Consider the following 17,437-nt stretch of genomic DNA (forward strand, 5'->3'; position numbering starts at 1 on the left):
GTCCAAGGGACTCTCAAGAGTCTTCTCCAACACCACAGTTCAAAAGCATCAATTCTTCAGTGCTCAGCTTTCTTCACAATCCAACTCTCACATCCATACATGACTACTACCCCTCCTTTAATTCTTGGTGCAGAATGCAAGAGGCCAACAGAATCCAAAATTCTTTTGGGGGCATTGTTTGACCTTGGGTCAACTGTTTTAGTCATTAACAGTGATAACCATACTTACTGTGCAGTCCTATATGCAATAGCCACATGGAAAAGGGGCTTATGACAAAATTGCCCAAGGACCCAAAGAAATAATAGGAACACTAGACTATGGCAGTATCACAAATCTTCCAGTTAATTCTTCAATTTGTTTTCACAGCAAGTGAAAAATTATACCAATACAAATGTTTTGATGTCTTCATAAGACACCATAAGCCATGGGGACAGCAGTAAAAACGCTTTACACCTGCACCATACACACGCTAGATGCAATTTCTTTGCTACAGCTCAGTGCAAGTAATGAGATTTTTCATTAGGCAGAACATATGCTTTTATTAAAGTAGCTCATTTAAAGGGGAATTGATGCACTACCAAATATTTAGAATACATTTTGAGTTCTGCGCCCACATTATTATATAGGCTTCTGTGTCCTTGGAATGTTAATAGTGCCAATTAGGCTTACAAATAAGTGTGAGTCCAATGGCAGAGAACTAACAAACTGCTGGCATTGTTTATCATGGCAAAGATGAATACAATCTAATCAAAACTAAAGGTGGTGTGAATGTTAAAGTTAGGGGCGGATCATCCCTAGAAGCTGAAGAATCCCCTGGATGACAATGTCCCACTCTTTGGGCTTTAGTTGTTATCACAGTGCTGCTATTTGTGTAATCTCTCAGATCTCTGAGACTTCAGATCCTAGGTCAGGAGTCCCAAACCTCGGGGATCTAATGCCTGATGATCTAACGTAGTAATCTATGTATGAACTGTATAAGCAATCTATATATGAGGTGATATAGCAATAATAGAAAAAAAGTGCACGATAAATATAATGCATTTGAATCATCCCAAAACCACCTCCCCCCAACCAGTCCAAGAAAAATTTGTCTTCCCTGAAAACCAATCTCTGGTGCCAAAAAAGGTTGCGGACTGCCATCCTAGGTGATGTTGTTCATCACTGTTAGGAGGGATGCCTTAGGTTCACAGAGTGCTTAACAGTTTTCCAAAGTGCATGCATATCCAGTGAATTATTTCCTTTGAATCTTGAGACAGGGCAACAGTGAGGGTAGGCAATTCTTCTCATTTATAAAAGCCACTCAGTCCGAGGTCAGAGGGCTAGTAAAGCAATTGGAACTTGAGACTATTGCAGGTGAAGCAAATGTAAGGCATGTTCAGAAAAAATGAACATATAACAGGAAAGATTTGAATCATTATAAAAGCAATACATGCATACTGTGAAGGCATCCAAACAAACTATAAGTGTTTAAACTAGAAATCAAAAGCAGGCCCCCATTCTCCCTCCAAGTCTCTTTCCTGTGGGTAACTATTTTGAACAATTTGGTGCCTATTTGAAGTCTTTTTTCCTACACATGTAAAATATATATATGTGTGTGTGTGTGTGTGTGGCTATATGTGGCTGTATATAGAGGTATGTATAGAAAAATGAGATATAAATGAAAAATTGATATTATCTTAATGTGTGATGGACCTCTTTCCATGTCCCTTCCTATAGACCTGCCTAGTCCTTATTTACAGCTGCATCCCATAGAACAGAGGTACCATAAACCACTTCCCTGTAGCCTCACATGAAGTTTTTAGGTTTTGCTCTCATGAACAGTGCTGCAAAACATACCGTTGTTCACATATGTTGGCACATTTGAGTATTCTCATAGGATAGTTTCACAGAATAGGAACTGCTAGGTCAAACCATGTATGTATGTATTTTAGATTTTAATAGTCTCTCAATGCCTTCCAAAGAGGTTGTACCAATTTACAATGTATGAAAGGGCCTGAGGGTTATTTTGAAGAAATAACTGACAGGATGTGAGGACTGGCTGGATTAGGAAGGGAAAGCAGAGTCAAAGATAACTTCAAACTCTTCAGTCTGAGTGATTTAAAGCATGATGTCACCTTTGACAGACATAAAGAAGATTGAAGGGAGCATGGTTTAAGGGGGAAAACAAAAAAAGAAAGTAAAGATAAAAGAACAAAAGGCCAAAGATTGAGTCTCTAGGCTCCCTATGGTAAGAAGGCAGAAAGAAAAGCCATCAAAGGGAACAGAGGCTGTGCCATCAGAAATGTAGGAGGACAAATCTACAAGGAAAGAGTTCTGAGAAGAGGCTAATCCTTGTGACATGGTAGCCAGACGAGAAATAAAAGATAGCTTTGGATCTCGCGATCAGAAAATCACCAGCAACCTTTGAGAATATAGTTGAAGATGGGGCAACTGGGAGAGATGGGAAGTGATTAGAAAAAAAAGAAAAGCAAACCCAAAGATCAGTCATTCCAGAAAGTTGGTAATAAGAAGAAAAGTGGATGCTGCCTGTCTCAGAAACATCATTAGGGATTCCTATATTGGGGGCCTGCCACTCTTGCAGGCAACAAGGGGTCACTGATGACATACTGACAGCCCCAGTGGAGTATGTGCTGAAGCTTTCATTAGCTTACAGGGAGACCTCGACACTGCAGGAAGGAAAGAGGGAAACCACAAGAAAGGGAGCAAATATGAGAGAAGAGTGACACAGTAAAGACAGCCTGGCTCCTTCAAATGTTTGCGCCATTCAGTCTGCCAACAAAATTAAATGAAGGATGTTACTATACACAGTGTATTGCTACACATCCATAACAATGAATGCACAACTCTATATTGTCTGGGAAAGTTGGCTTTTATATCTTTAGGTGAAAAGACACATTATAAAGACGCATGCTTGTATAAACTTGTGCATGTAAAGTTGCATTCATTTCCATATCTAATATTAGCCTGAAAAATGTCCAACAAGCATTAACAGTGACTGTCCCTGGGTGGTAGGATTACAGGTGACTTGAATTTTCTTCCTTTTTCTCTTCTATATTATTTACATTGTAAATATTTAATTCTCATTTACTTCATGAATAAAGGTATTTTTAAGTGCCTTCAGGGACTCCCTGGTGGCCCAGATAGTAAAGACTGCCTGCAAGGCAGGAGACCCAGGTTCAATCCCTGGGTCGGGAAGACAGGGAATACCCACTACGGTATTCTTGCCTGGAGAATCCCATGGACAGAGGAGCTTGGCAGGCTACAGTCCATGGGGTCGCAAAGAGTTTAACATGATTGAATGACTAACACTTCCACTTTCTTTCTGGGCCTCAGGTTTTGGGAAAGAGCCAGCCCCACTGGACTGGACAAACACAGATGGTGGAGGAGAAGAGATGTGGGTATGACCCAACAGGACATTTTTCCAGAAAGATCATCAGGACAAATAAGGCACAGCTAGAAGCAAGATAACAGAACATCTTGACAAGGACAATTTATGAGGTAGAGATCAAGGATAGGATAAAGTGAAACATAGTAACAGGATGGAATGAGACAGGATGTTCTCCTAAAATGGGATGGAGGTCAGGCAGAAACTGAGGTACACTGTAATCAGTTGCTTAAAACAAAAACATGAAGATGTAATAGTTGGCTCTTATGTCAAAATATTATGTTCCTAATCCAAGAGACCCAACCCATATCCTACATTCAGATGTCATGGCTACTTTATACTAATTCTACTGGCAGATTTTCACAAAGTCACTAAACCAGAACCCCAGGTTCACATTTCAATAATTCAGCGATACCAGGCACCCTAAGAAATCCCTGATATGTGCATGTTTCCCAAAGTAGTATTCATTTTTTAGTCTTGTGTGATGAAATGAGCAGTACCTTACGAAAATTGATTCACAAGCTCTAGGAGTAACGCTTTGCAGGTATGGAATGCTGCCACATAAAGGGACTGTCTGGATGGAGAGACAAACAAAATCACCTTTCTCCCCCTACATTCCAGATAAAACTTGTTGAAAAGTGTTGAAAGATCTTGGCAGACCCTTTTGTCCATGTTTGAAAAGGGGACATGGGAGAAACAAGCCACTTGATAATTTGTTGAAGACATGAGGGGTTAAAAGGATTACTCCTTTCCATTAAAAAGGTTCCACTTAAGTATACAGATTTTCTTAATATGTTCCTTCACAAAGAAGCATTTTTTATCCTGCTTTCATCAATATTTAAAAGGTAGCAGTCCTGGAGACAGAATCTCAGCCAGCTGTCAGCACCTGATGCCTACAGTAGACTCGCAAATATGTCAAAAACTGTTAATCATGTGGGCCTTTGATTAACCCACTTTAATTATCTCCACGGTCTACATGGCAAACCCAAGTGGATTTTCATTATGAAGGAAGAATCATCATATAATTGCCAGTGATGCCAAATTAATGAGGATAACTCAAGTCTTACTTAGAAAGCAAAAGCTGTAACAGGTGTTTAGTCAAAGTAATTTCCCAACTTCAGGACTGATCTTCCTTTGGCTTTTGATAAAGCAGAACCGCAGCCCTGAAAATGTGAAGAAAAATATTTTCCACTGAATTGGATGCAGATCACATAATTGCCCCTGAAGTATATGTATCTCTGCTGAAAGGATATATACAAACACCTCCAAGCAAAGTGATGACTTTCAGTTTTGAAGTGCTCTGCCTTAGAAATGATTACTTATTCAACCAAAGGGGTGAGGGAGCAACTCATGAGAAACAGAATTTTTCTTGGGCCTCATTAACACTGAAAAAAATCAAAAGTGCACACATTTCCATCACATATGCCTCTTTTGGAGTTACCCTCCTTCATACATCCCTTCTTCCACTCAGCTTGCCTAGAGCTACAGCATAAAGGAAACTGCATCCAAATATATACTCGTTTCATCCAAGCAGTGATCACTCATCTTGGTTATACATAGAGTTACAGAAGTCAGAAATTTATGGATCATCCTTGACACTTCCCTCTCCTTCATTCCCAATATTTAATCTAATTAAGTGGTGTTAATTTTACTGTATAAGTATCTTTCAAATTCATGTCCACTTACTCTAGTTCCACTAGCAATATCCTAGTCAAAAGTTTAACATGTTTTATCCAGACTTAAATAAGCAACTGCCTACATGACATCTCTTGGATCTTTTAAAGGCAACATCTCTGAAAACTTAACTAATGGTAACAGTACCCAGCTGCACTCTTTCCTGGTCCGCTTGCAGTTTTCCCTCTTGGGAAATGGAACCAGTGACCAGGCAGTTACATAAGATACAAAGAAAATCAGACGTTATCCTTTAATCTCTCCTCTCCTCCCACATCCCACTGAAATTAAATTTACCTTCTCAATACACTTAAATCCTTCCACTTTGCTCCAGTTTCACCACCATCATTGCATCTAAATACTCTAAAAGGCTTAAACTTGTCTACTCACATCACTTCCCAATCTCCAAATAAGTTTTACAATCAACAAAGAAATCTTTTGAATCATGCCATCCCCACCCTCTTGTTTCAGCCTTCACTGGTTACCCTTGGCTCTTAGGAAAAAAAAAAAACAAATTCCTCCACAAAATCTATAAGGCCACACATGTTCTGGCTCCCCAGCTTCTCCAAGTTCATCATGTACATTCTCCTTCTCACTCTCCTTGCACTCAGGTCTAACCAGCTTCTTTATTAACCATAGTATCTTCTGCCACAAGAATTTCATAAATGATTTCCATTGAGAAAAACCCTCATGACATTAACTTTGGAGACACCAACTCATCTTTCTGATTCCAATTCAATCATCAGTTTCACTAGGACCATCACATCATGCAACTCCTGGGAGAGCTATTCATGGCACCATGAGAATGGTACCTCCTACAACTGGCAGGCACACCAGCCTCATAGAAGTCTTGACTTCATCTCTTCCTCATTTACTCAGGGAAAGCTTCCTTGACATCTGTAATGAAGCTGTAAAACCATGTAGCTTTACCACTCAACAGAGTTGCAGTTTTGAAATTCAGTGAATACTTGACTAGGCTTTTCTCTTCCACCCTAGACTATACAACCCATAAAGGCGAGGGTTTTATGTCTTGGTCATCATTCTATGCTCAGCATTTGCATGCCTAGCATACAGAAAGACACTCAAAATATTTGTGTTGATCGAAGATGTGAAGAGAGGTATAAGAGAAGCAAAAAAGAGTTGCCCTTACACATTAAAATTTTTGTCATGTCTTGTTGATTTTATTTTAACCATCTCCATCTGTGTACCCGGTTGGTATAACATTTGGTCTCTACACAGTTGGCCATTTCTCCACAGGCTCCTCAGTACAGGCAGGAGGTAAGCTGTAAGTTTCCAGGTCTCTCTGCAGTACATTACTTGGATGGGTAGAGTTCTCTGGGGTCTCTTAGTTCTACTCTAGCTAATTGTCCTCTTATTTTGATTCACTCTCTTCATCAGTTTGTGGTAACAGAACAACATTTTTAGTCTTGGTTGCACACACACATGCAAGGGCATTTCTACCTACTTGACTGTCTTCTTTACATTGGTACTGTCTCTGTACTTGAACACACAGGGGAGCACCCTCTCCTTCCTTTCTTCAGTGGTGTTGGATGGTTGTTCTGCACTTAGAATCAGTTTTTGCCCACCAGGGGCTGGTTGTTTTGTGTTTATGATTGGTTATTCCATATCTGTGCTAAGCTCCTATGGTGTGCTGGTAACCTCAGCCAAGTTGAAGCCTCCAAGTAGTCTGTCCCAGGGCTCCTGGACTCTCTGTATATCTACTTCCCTGAGGACAAGGAAGAGCCCCGCCCATACCCTTTGTTTGGTCATCAAGGCACTGCTCCAGCCAAGGGTAGCCCTAGGGTGGTTTAGACATCACAAAGTACCTCCCCTGACATCCTTCACTTCCAGGTCAGCATCAGTTTGATCACTGGCACGTTTCTGCTTCTTGTTCCTTCATATGAAACTAGATCAGCAGAGTATTATAAAAGGATATATAACTCAGGAACAGCCAGATTGGAGAAAGGTATGGGACAAGGTATGTGGGAATGAGTGTGGAGCTCGCAGGCCTTCTCAAAGGGTGCTGCTGTCTTCAAATTTCCACGTGTTCACCAACCCAGAAGCTCAACCCTTCTCTTTGCTTTAGAATTATATCTACTACTGTCAAAAAGAATCCCTTAGAAGGAATGGAGTAGCCCTCATAGTCAAGAAAAGAGTCCAAAATGCCGGACTTGGATGCAGTCTCAAAAATGACAATGATTTCAGTTTGTTTCCAAGGCACACCATTCAAAATCACAGTAATCCAAGTCTATGCCCCAACCACTAATGCTGAAGAAGCAGAAGTCTAATGGTTCTATGCAGATCTACAAGACAGTCTAGAACTAACACCAAAAAAAGAGGGGGGTGTCCTTATCATCAGAGGGGATTGGAATGCAAAGGAAGAAATCAAGAGATACCTGGAGTAACAGGCAAGTTTGGCCTTGGAGTACAAAAAGAAGCAGGGCAAAGGCTAACAGTTTGGCCAAGAAAATGCACTGGTCATAGCAAACGCCCTTTTCCAACAACACAAGAGACAGCTCCACACATGGACACCACTAGGTGCTCAATACCGACATCAAATTGATTATATTCTTTTCTGAAGCACCAATACTTTGACACCTGATACCAAGAGGTGAATCATTGGAAAAGACCCTGATTCTGGGAAAGATTGAAGGCAGGAGGAGAAGGGGACAACAGAGGATGAGATGGTTGGATGGCATCAATGACTCAATGAACATGAGTTTGAGCAAACTCCAGGAGATAGTGGAGGGCAGGGAAGCCTGGTGTGTTGTACTTCAAAGGGTCGCAAAGAGTCAGATATGACTTAGTGACTGAAAAGCAGTATTCTTTATACCTGAAGATGGAGAAGCTCTATACAGTCAGCATAAACAAGGCCTGGAGCTTACTGTTACTCAGATGATCAGCTCCTCATTGCAAAATTCAGACTTAAATAAAGTAGGGTAAACCACTAGCCTATTCAGGTATGACCTAAATCCAATCCTTTAATATAATACCTGGTGGCTCAGAGGTTAAAGCGTCTGCCTGGAATGCGGGAGACCCAGGTTTGATCCCTGGGTCGGGAGGATCCCCTGGAGAAGGAAATGGCAACCCACTCCAGTACTCTCGCCTGGAGAATCCCATGGAGGGAGGAGCCTGGTAGGCTACAGTCCATGGGGTCGCAAAGAGTCGGACACGACTGAGTGACTCAGGGAAGGGAATATAATAAAGTGGAAGTGAAAAATAGATTCAAGGAATTAGATCTGATAGACAAAGTGCCTGAAGAACTATGGATGGAGGTTAATAACAGTGTACTGGAAGGGGTGATCAAAACCATCCCAAAGAAAAAGAAGGCAAAATGGTTGTCTGAGGAGGCCTTACCAATGGATGAGAAAAGAAGAGAAGCTAATGGCAAGGGAGAAAGGGAAAGATATACACAACTGAACACAGAGTTCCAGAAAATAGCAAGGAGATAAGAAAATCTTAAGTGAGCAGTACAAAAATAGAAGAAAACAATAGAATGGAAAATACTAGAGATTTCTGCAAGAAAATCAGAGATACCAAGAGAACATTTTATGCAAAGTGAAAGTAAGGTTGCTCAATCGTGTCTGACTCTTTGCGACCCGGTGGACTGTAGCCCACCAGGCTCCTCTGTCCATGGGATTCTCCAGGCAAGAATACTGGAGTGGGTTGCCATTTCCTTCTCCAGGGGATCTTCCTGACCCAGGGATCGAACCCAGGTCTCCCGCATTGCAGGCAGACGCTTTAACCTCTGAGCCACCAGGGATGGGCACGATAAAGGACAGAAATGGTATGAATCTAACAGAAGCAGAAGATATTAAGAAGAGGTGGCAAGAATACACAGAAGAACTATACAAAAAAGGTCTTAATGACCCAGATAACCTAGAGCCAGACATGCTGGAGTGTAAAGTCAAGTGTGCCTTACGAAGCACCACTATGAACAAAGCTAGTAGAGGTGATGGAGTTCCAGCTATTTCAAATCCTAAAAGATGATGTGGTTAAAGTGCTGCACTCAATATGCCAGCAAATTTGGAAAACTCAGCGGTGGCCACAGGACTGGAAAAGGTCAGTTTTCATTCCAATCCCAAAGAAAGGCAATGCCAAAGAATGTCAAAATTACTGCACAGTTACATTCATTTCACATGCTGGCAAGTTAATGCTCAAAATCCTTCAAGCTAGGCTTCAACAGTATGTGAATCAAGAACTTCCCAATGTACAAGCTGGATTTAGAAAAGGTAGAAGAACCAGACATCAAATTGCCAACATCCCTTGGATCATAGAAAAACCAAGGTAATTCCAGAGAAACATCTACTTCTGCTTCATTGACTACACTAACACATTTGACTGTGTGGATCACAACAAACTGCGGAAAATTCTTATAAAGAGATGGGTATACTTGACCACCTTACCTGCCTCCTGAGAAACCTGTATGCAGGTCAAGAAGCAACAGTTAAAACCAGACAGGGAACAGTGGGACTGGTTCCAAATTGGGAAAAGAGTATGTCAAGGCTGTATATTGTCACTCCACTTATTTAACTTATATGCAGAGTACATCATGCAAAACGTCAAGCTGGAAGAAGGTCAAGCTGGAATCAAGATTGCCAGGAGAAATATAAATAACCTACCTCTAATCACTAGCTTCTAATGGATTCATATATTTCACCATGGCACATTCAATTTAACAAATCTATGATGAATCCTTATTCACTTCCCGTAGGCTTTCCTTCAGTTGCTATCCCTAAAGCTTTAGGAGGTTGCCTTCCAATGGAAGTATAAGTGAGTCAGGTATGGTAAGGAATCAACATGTCCCACCTGAAAAGCAGTGAGCATATGGTAAGCACACAATAAATGAAGTAATTATTATTGTCATTACTCTTACATACTGTCACAAATTCAATGGATTTGAAAATCATTGAAATATACCATATCAACAAATATAAGAGTTTTTATCAAAATTCAATAATCACTGATCGTAAACTCTCTCAACAAACTAGAAATAGAAGAGAAATTTCCCCAATCTGATAAATGGCATTTGTGGTGGTGGTGGTGGTGGTTTAGTCACTGAGTCATGCCTGACTCTTTGGTGAACCCATAGACTGTAGCCTGTCAGGCTCCTCTGTCAATGGGATTTCGCAGGCAAGAATACTGGAGTGGGTTACCATTTCCTTTTCCAGGGAAATCTTCCAGACTCAGGAATCAAACTCAGGTCTCCTGCATTGGCAGGAGACTTCTTAACCACTGAGACACCTGGGAAGCAAAACAAAACAAAACACTATACATAGCCTTATACATAATGGTGAAAATTTGCCTGTTATTCTCCTAAGGACCCTCCAAGGAAATCTAATTCTTACCACTCCAATTATACATCATCACAATGGAGATCTTGATCAGTGGGAAAAGTAAAAGAGAAGCAAAATACATTTAGATTGAAAAGTAAGAAATAATGTTGCCCCTATTCATTAATGTCATGATTTTCTATTTAGAAAACTCCAAGGAATCCACAAAAATAGCTTCTAGAATTAATGAGTTTAGATTTCACAAGATAACATGGTCAACATACAAAATTTATATTTGTAAGAAAGTAAAAATTAGACAATTAAAAGATTAAAATACCACATAATAACATAAGAGGAAAACATGAAATACTTAGGTATAAATCCACAAAACATATGGAGTATATACAGGCATATCATAGACCAATCAAGAAGACCTAATATACAAACATGTGAAATGTGTCCAATATTGGTAAAATGTCAGTTCTCCCCAAATTAGTCTATAATTACAATTCCAATCAAAATGTCATTAGGCTTTTATAAAACAGAAATCAAAAAATTGATTCTAAGATTCATATATAAATGAAAGACTTGAAAAACCAAAATAGTCTTAAAGAAGAACAAAGTTGGAAGACTCATGTCATGCTATGTGATTTGACGACTTACTATCAAGATATAGAAATTACTATAATGTTGTATATTGGTGAAAAGATAGACACATGGATGAACAGAACAGAGTTTAAAAGTAGACCCATAAATATATGGTCAGTTGATCTCTACAAATGTACCAAAGCAATCCAAGAGACAAAGGAGAATCTTTTCAAAAAATAGTGTTGGAACACTCACATGGGGGAAAAAAGGAACTTCGATCCATATCACATACTATATTAAAATTTTACTTAAAATAGATCATAGACCTACATATAAAACGTACTATGAAACTACTACCAGAAAACATAGGAAATCTCTGCGTGTTCAAAGATTGTTTAATAGGATCCCAAAAGCACAGACCATTAAAAAATTGATCAGTTAGATTTCATCAAAATTGAAAACCTCTCAGGGCTTCCTTGGTGGCTCAATGATAAAGAATCTGCCTACCAATACAGGAAACGGGAGTTTGATCCCTGGTCTGGGAAGATCCCACTTGCCATTGAGCAGCTACACTCAACTATTGAGCCTGTGCACTAGAGCCGGGGAGCCACAACTACTGAGCCCACACGCAATTACTGAAGCTCATGAGCCACAACTTCTGAAGCCCACGTGCCCTAGAGCCAGAGCTCAGCATCAAGAGAACTCGCTGCAATGAGAAGTCCCTCACCACAACTAGAGACAAGGCCCCAATCACCACAACTAGAGAAAGCCTGCAGCAAGAATGACCCAGCACAGCAAAAAATAAATAAATGAATGAATAAATAAAGTAAATTATTAGAAAAATTTTAAAACGTTTCCTCAAAAGGCATTATTAACAAAAGGAATTGATGCTTTTGAACTATGGTGTTGGAGAAGACTCTTGAAGACGCCCTTGGACTGCAAGGAGATCAAACCAGTCAATCCTAAAGGAAATCAGTCCTGAATACTCATTGGAAGAACTGATGCTGAAGCTCCAATACTTTGGCCACCTCATGCAAAGAACTGACTCATTTGAAAAGACCCTGATGCTGGGAAAGACTGAAGACAGGAGGAGAAGGGGACAACAGAGGATGAGATGGTTGGACGGCATCACCGACTCTATGGATGTGAGTTTGATGGACAATGATATGCTACTATACAATGCTAGAATTACTAAAATCTTAAAAATTGACAATATCAAGTGCTGGTGAGGATGCAGAGCAACTGGGATTGTTATTTGATGGTATGACTACTTTGGGAAACAATTTAGCAGTTTCTTACATAACTAAATACACAGTTACCATATGACTAAGCAATGCCACTCTTAGATATATGACTTAGAGAAATGAAAATTTATGTTGACACAAAAATCGATTCAGGAATGTTCATAGTAGCTTTACAAATAATCACTCTGAACCAGACACAGTCCAAATACTCATCACTTCTAAAATGGATAAATAATCTGTGTTGTATCCATATGGTGGAATCTTAGCAAAGAGAATGAAATTATTCACACATGCAGAAACATGAATGAATTTCAACCACATTATGCTGAAGACACCAAACTTGAAAAATTACAGTTGATGTGATTCCATTTATATGACATTGTGGAAAAGGCACAACTCTAGCTACAGAAAACAGATCAGTACTTCCCAGAGGCAGGAGTTTGCAGGGGATCGATTACAAACAGGCATGCATGAGGGAACCTTCTACATCTTGATTATGGTGGTTACCTGACTGCATATGCCAAAATTCATAGAACTGTACATTAACAAAAATGAATTTTTCTGGATATAAAACATACCTTAATAAACCTGACTATTAGCAAAAAGACAGTTCTGAGATCATCCAGTTTAAGAGTTCTGTCACTCTTAATATTAATGTTGTTTAAGACATTCTTCATGAAACAAGTACTCCAATTTATTTTCTTCTTGGGACCAACCAGAACTAGGTGATTAGCTGAGACCCTCTGGGCATGTATGATGGTTCTGTCTCTTCAGAGTTGCCTCAAGAAACAGCTGAAATGATTTAGGGCAACGAGCAGGGCCAAAGCTGGTCACTTGAATTGATTATTTTTCAATATAGAAATCTCTTTTTTTCTTTACAAAAGGAAATCTAACTTCACTATATGAGAAGGCAAATTTTACTCTGTCTCATGTCACAGACTAAATGACTATAACTGAGATGAAGCAAAAAATAGTGCAAGAGCACAGAACTTGGCATTATACAGGCCAAGGTTTGAATCTAGGTTTCTGTTTCTTATGTGGATTTGGATACAATATTTAATAGTTTACAGTCTCTAGTTGGCCTTCTACAAACTGATGATAGCACCTATCTTACAAGAAGGCTATTGTGAGATTATTGATGAGGAAATAAAGGTCCACTGGAAGTGACTCGCCCAAGATCACAAAACAAATGAGGGGTAAAGTCAGCAGATAATAATCTGTTCCCTTAGGCTTCAAGTTCCTCTTATTAATGTCTGCTCCACTGGGTAAAAGTTGTTCAACTCTGCCAAATGAATGGAAGTAAAAGTGGTGACCAGGTGAAAATAGGCCAAGTCCTGAGGTGTACCTATTTGTTACTTCTCACTTAGATGATGGATTTAAAATCTTTTTATTGTTGTTTTAGCATGTTTTTACAATCCTTGGTTTACTTCAAGTCCACTTTTCAGTGCTTTTTCTCTTTTATTTTGTAAATGAAAGACAAGTTCAATATAGCAAAATGCAGAGATCTTAAGTATATATCTGAAATTTGTAAAAATATATACATTCATGTATTTGTTAACCAAATGAAGATATGGAATGTGTTCATCACGAAAGAAGGTTCCCTTGTGCTTATTTGCAGTCAATCCACATCTTTTGCCCCACCAGAAGCAATCACTATCTTGATTTCTATCAAAATAAATTTTTTTCATTGTTTCCAGAATTCATCAATGAAATCATGCAGTATGTACTCTTTTGCAGCTGCTTCTGCTTGACATAATATTGAGATTCTTCAAGCTGCACTTGTATCAGTAGTTTATTTCTTTCATTTTCTCTATAATCTACTTTTGTGTTAATTTTACAATGACTACAGCGACTTCTCACACATATTACGACCACTTGTTTATGCTTTCTGCAGAAAAATAAAAGTGTTGTTTTCAGTTTGGGTTTATCATTTTAAGAAGGCTGCTGTGGAAATTTTTGCACATGTGTGCATTTTGTGTGTGTGTACATGCTAAGTCGCTTCTGTTGTGTCCTACTCTTTGTGACGTTATGGACTGCAGCCCTCCAGGCTCCTCTGTCCATGGGATTCTCCAGGCAACAATACTGGAGTGTGCTGTCATGCCCTTATCCAGGGAATCTTCCCGACCCAGGAATCGAATCTGTGGTCTCTTATGTCTCCCACATTGGCAGACAGGTTCTTTACCACCAGCACCACCTGCCATATACACTTGTTGATCTTGGGGGTACACCTAGGAGTGGAACTGCTGATTCATAAAGTAGGTGATGCTTAACATTCTTAGACACTGCCAGACAATTTTCAAAAGTGGTTGCACTTTTTTACACTCCCAACAAAAATATATAAGGACTTCAATTGCTCCACATTTTTGCCCCAACTTGATATTGATTAGGGATATTCTGGTTGATATGTATGTACTGAGATCTCATTGTGGTTTTGATCTGCATTTGCCTCAAGGCTAATGATGTTGGGCACCTTTTTTCATATGCTGAATAACCCATTCATTTTGGTTTTTCTGTGAATATCTGTTCAAACTTTTGCTCATCTCAAAAAATTGCGTTTATCTTGTCATTAATTTCTAAGAGTTCTTTGACAAATACACCTATTGTAAATATTTTCATCCCTGCCTAGCTTGCTATTTCATTTTATTAATGATAAATTTTGATGAGGAGTTTTGAAGCTTTAATGAAATTAAAATCTATCTTTTCAAAAAAATAGTGATTGTGAGATTAGAAGTGATGTATGGAAGGTACAAGAACAATACTTTTTTCTAGCTTAATTAAGATATAATTGACAAAGAATATTGTGTAAGTTAAAGGTGTAAAATGTGTTGACTTGATGACCACCATAGCCTTAGCTAACAGTTCCTTCACCTCACATAACTACTGTTTCTTATTCTAAGGTAAGAACATTTAAGATCTACTCAGACACTTTCAAGAATATAGTGTTTTAAACAATAATCACCATGCTGTACATTAGATACCTGTAACTTATTCACAATTGAAAGTTTTCACTGTTTGACCAACATCTCCCCATTATTTCCATTCACTTGCAACAACCATTCTGCTCTGAAACATCCATTTCTATCAGTTTGTTTTTTTTTAGATTCCATGGTAAGTGAGATATATAGTATTTCTCTTTTCTTATCTGACTTATTTCACTCAGCCTAATGCCATCAGGGTCCATCCATGTTACTGCAAATAACAGGGTTTCCCCCTTTCTTATGACTGAATGCTTCATTGTATATGTGTTTATCACCTTTTCATTATCCGTTTATCCACTGACAGATGCATGGGTTGTTTCCATATATATGTAGTTGTTATTTAGTCACTAAGTCATGTACAACTCTTTTTGACCCCCATGGACTGTAGCCCACCAGGCTCTTCAGTTCATGGGATTTCCCAGGCAAGAAAACTGGAGTGGGTTGCCATTTCCTTCTCCAGGGGATCTTCCTGACCCACGGATAGAACCTGCAACTCTCCTGTACTAGCAGGTGGATTCTTTACTGCTGAGCGACCAGGGAAGACCCTTCCACAAGGAACATGGAAATGCAGCTATTTCTTCCAGATCCTGTTTTAATTTGCTTTGATTATATACCAAAGGAGAATTGCTGGGTCATATGGCAGTTCTATTTCTAATTTTTTGAGTCACCTCCACACTGGCTTCCATACTGACTGAACTAATGTGCGTTCCCATCAATGGTACACAAGGGTTCCCTTCTGTTCACATCCTCACCAGCATTTGTTATCCCTCATATTTTTGATAACAGACATTCTAAGAAGTGCTACCAAGTAAAAGAATGCACATAGAAGCCCATGCTATAGCACTAGAATTTGAGAAAAGACTTCATAGTGACAGGAGGCAAGGCTCTCAAATCTGTCTCCCTGGTCAAAGCTTTGGTCACAGTTTTATGAGTTAGGGATGGAGGGTTAGTATGAGGGAGGGACTGGCAGAGCAGGTTTCCACTGGAGGACTTCTATGGTAAGGTATGGTAAAGAGGCTTCAGCACCAGATCTCTCACTAGTGGAACCTTCCAGTATTCAGCTTCTGGTCATGTCCTTTGTTTCCATACTGAGGGAGAAACCGATTCCACGTGTTATTAGAGATTGAAATTTTCTCCTCTGTGCAGGCTTGGGCTGCATGACATGAGATTTCATTCTGTTGTCTCAGAAAAATAACTTAGTATCTTGTTTGAAACAAGACAGGGTCAGTTTGGGATGGTTCTGCAGATATACATAGGTAAGGTGATGTTTATCCATTGCTTTCATTTGCATTTCCCCAATTATTATTGATGTTGAGCATCATTCCATGGAACTAATAGCTATCTTTATGTCTTCTTCAGAAAAATGTCTATTCAGATTTTCTATCTTTTAATCAAAGATATCTATCTTTAATCAAAGATAGATTACCTATCTTTAATTATTGGCTTCTATGTGCATGCTTATTTACTGTTGAGTTGAATGAGTGTTTTTCTATATTTTGGATACTATCAGATATATGTTATCAGATATATGATTTTCAAATATTTTCTCCCATTCCATGGATTGTCTTTTCATTTTGTTGACTTTCTTTTGATGCCAGCAGAATATTAAACACAGAAATGCTCTCCTTATCCTCTATGCCCTCCATCCCCTCCCCAACTTTAATCATTTGTTAATTAATGTCACTTAGAACCTGGGTTTATTCTCCAACAAGTTCAGTCCAACTTCAATCCAACAATAATCCCACTGGAATTAGTGGGTGTCTCTCTGTCCCAGAGTCAATGTGTTCTCTGACTGATCTATCATCTTCACAATTAAATTACCCTAAAAATTCCAACATGAAGAACTTCCAAGGTTCCTAATGTCCCATAGCTCTAGGGGGGACCATTAGGGCACCTAGTGACATCATACTAGTAATATCCAATCAATGAAGTGAGCACAAACTCATATACACAAATACATATACAGCAACAAAAACTCTATATTTGAATATTCAGGAATCAAAAACAACCATCACTGTTAAAGAAGGAGGGCTTGCCACTGTTCCATAGTAGGTGCCAAAACTAGACAACAAAACTCGTATCAGAGTAAGAACATTACTCACAGTACAGCAAACAGTAAGGGGGTCAGCCTAGTAATTCTGCTTCTCTTCCCTTCAATTTACATAGCAACCAATACGTATCACTACCCTTAAGTTAAAATCTAGTCCCAATTTAATCTGGTCTGTTATAGACAAACTTTGGCCCTACTATTCATATTTGTGGCTCTGGATCAGCTCAGTTTAGTTGCAGTCATGTCCG

This window comes from Budorcas taxicolor, chromosome X, assembly GCF_023091745.1.
Source record: "Budorcas taxicolor isolate Tak-1 chromosome X, Takin1.1, whole genome shotgun sequence".
NCBI classification, from domain to species: domain Eukaryota; kingdom Metazoa; phylum Chordata; class Mammalia; order Artiodactyla; family Bovidae; genus Budorcas; species Budorcas taxicolor.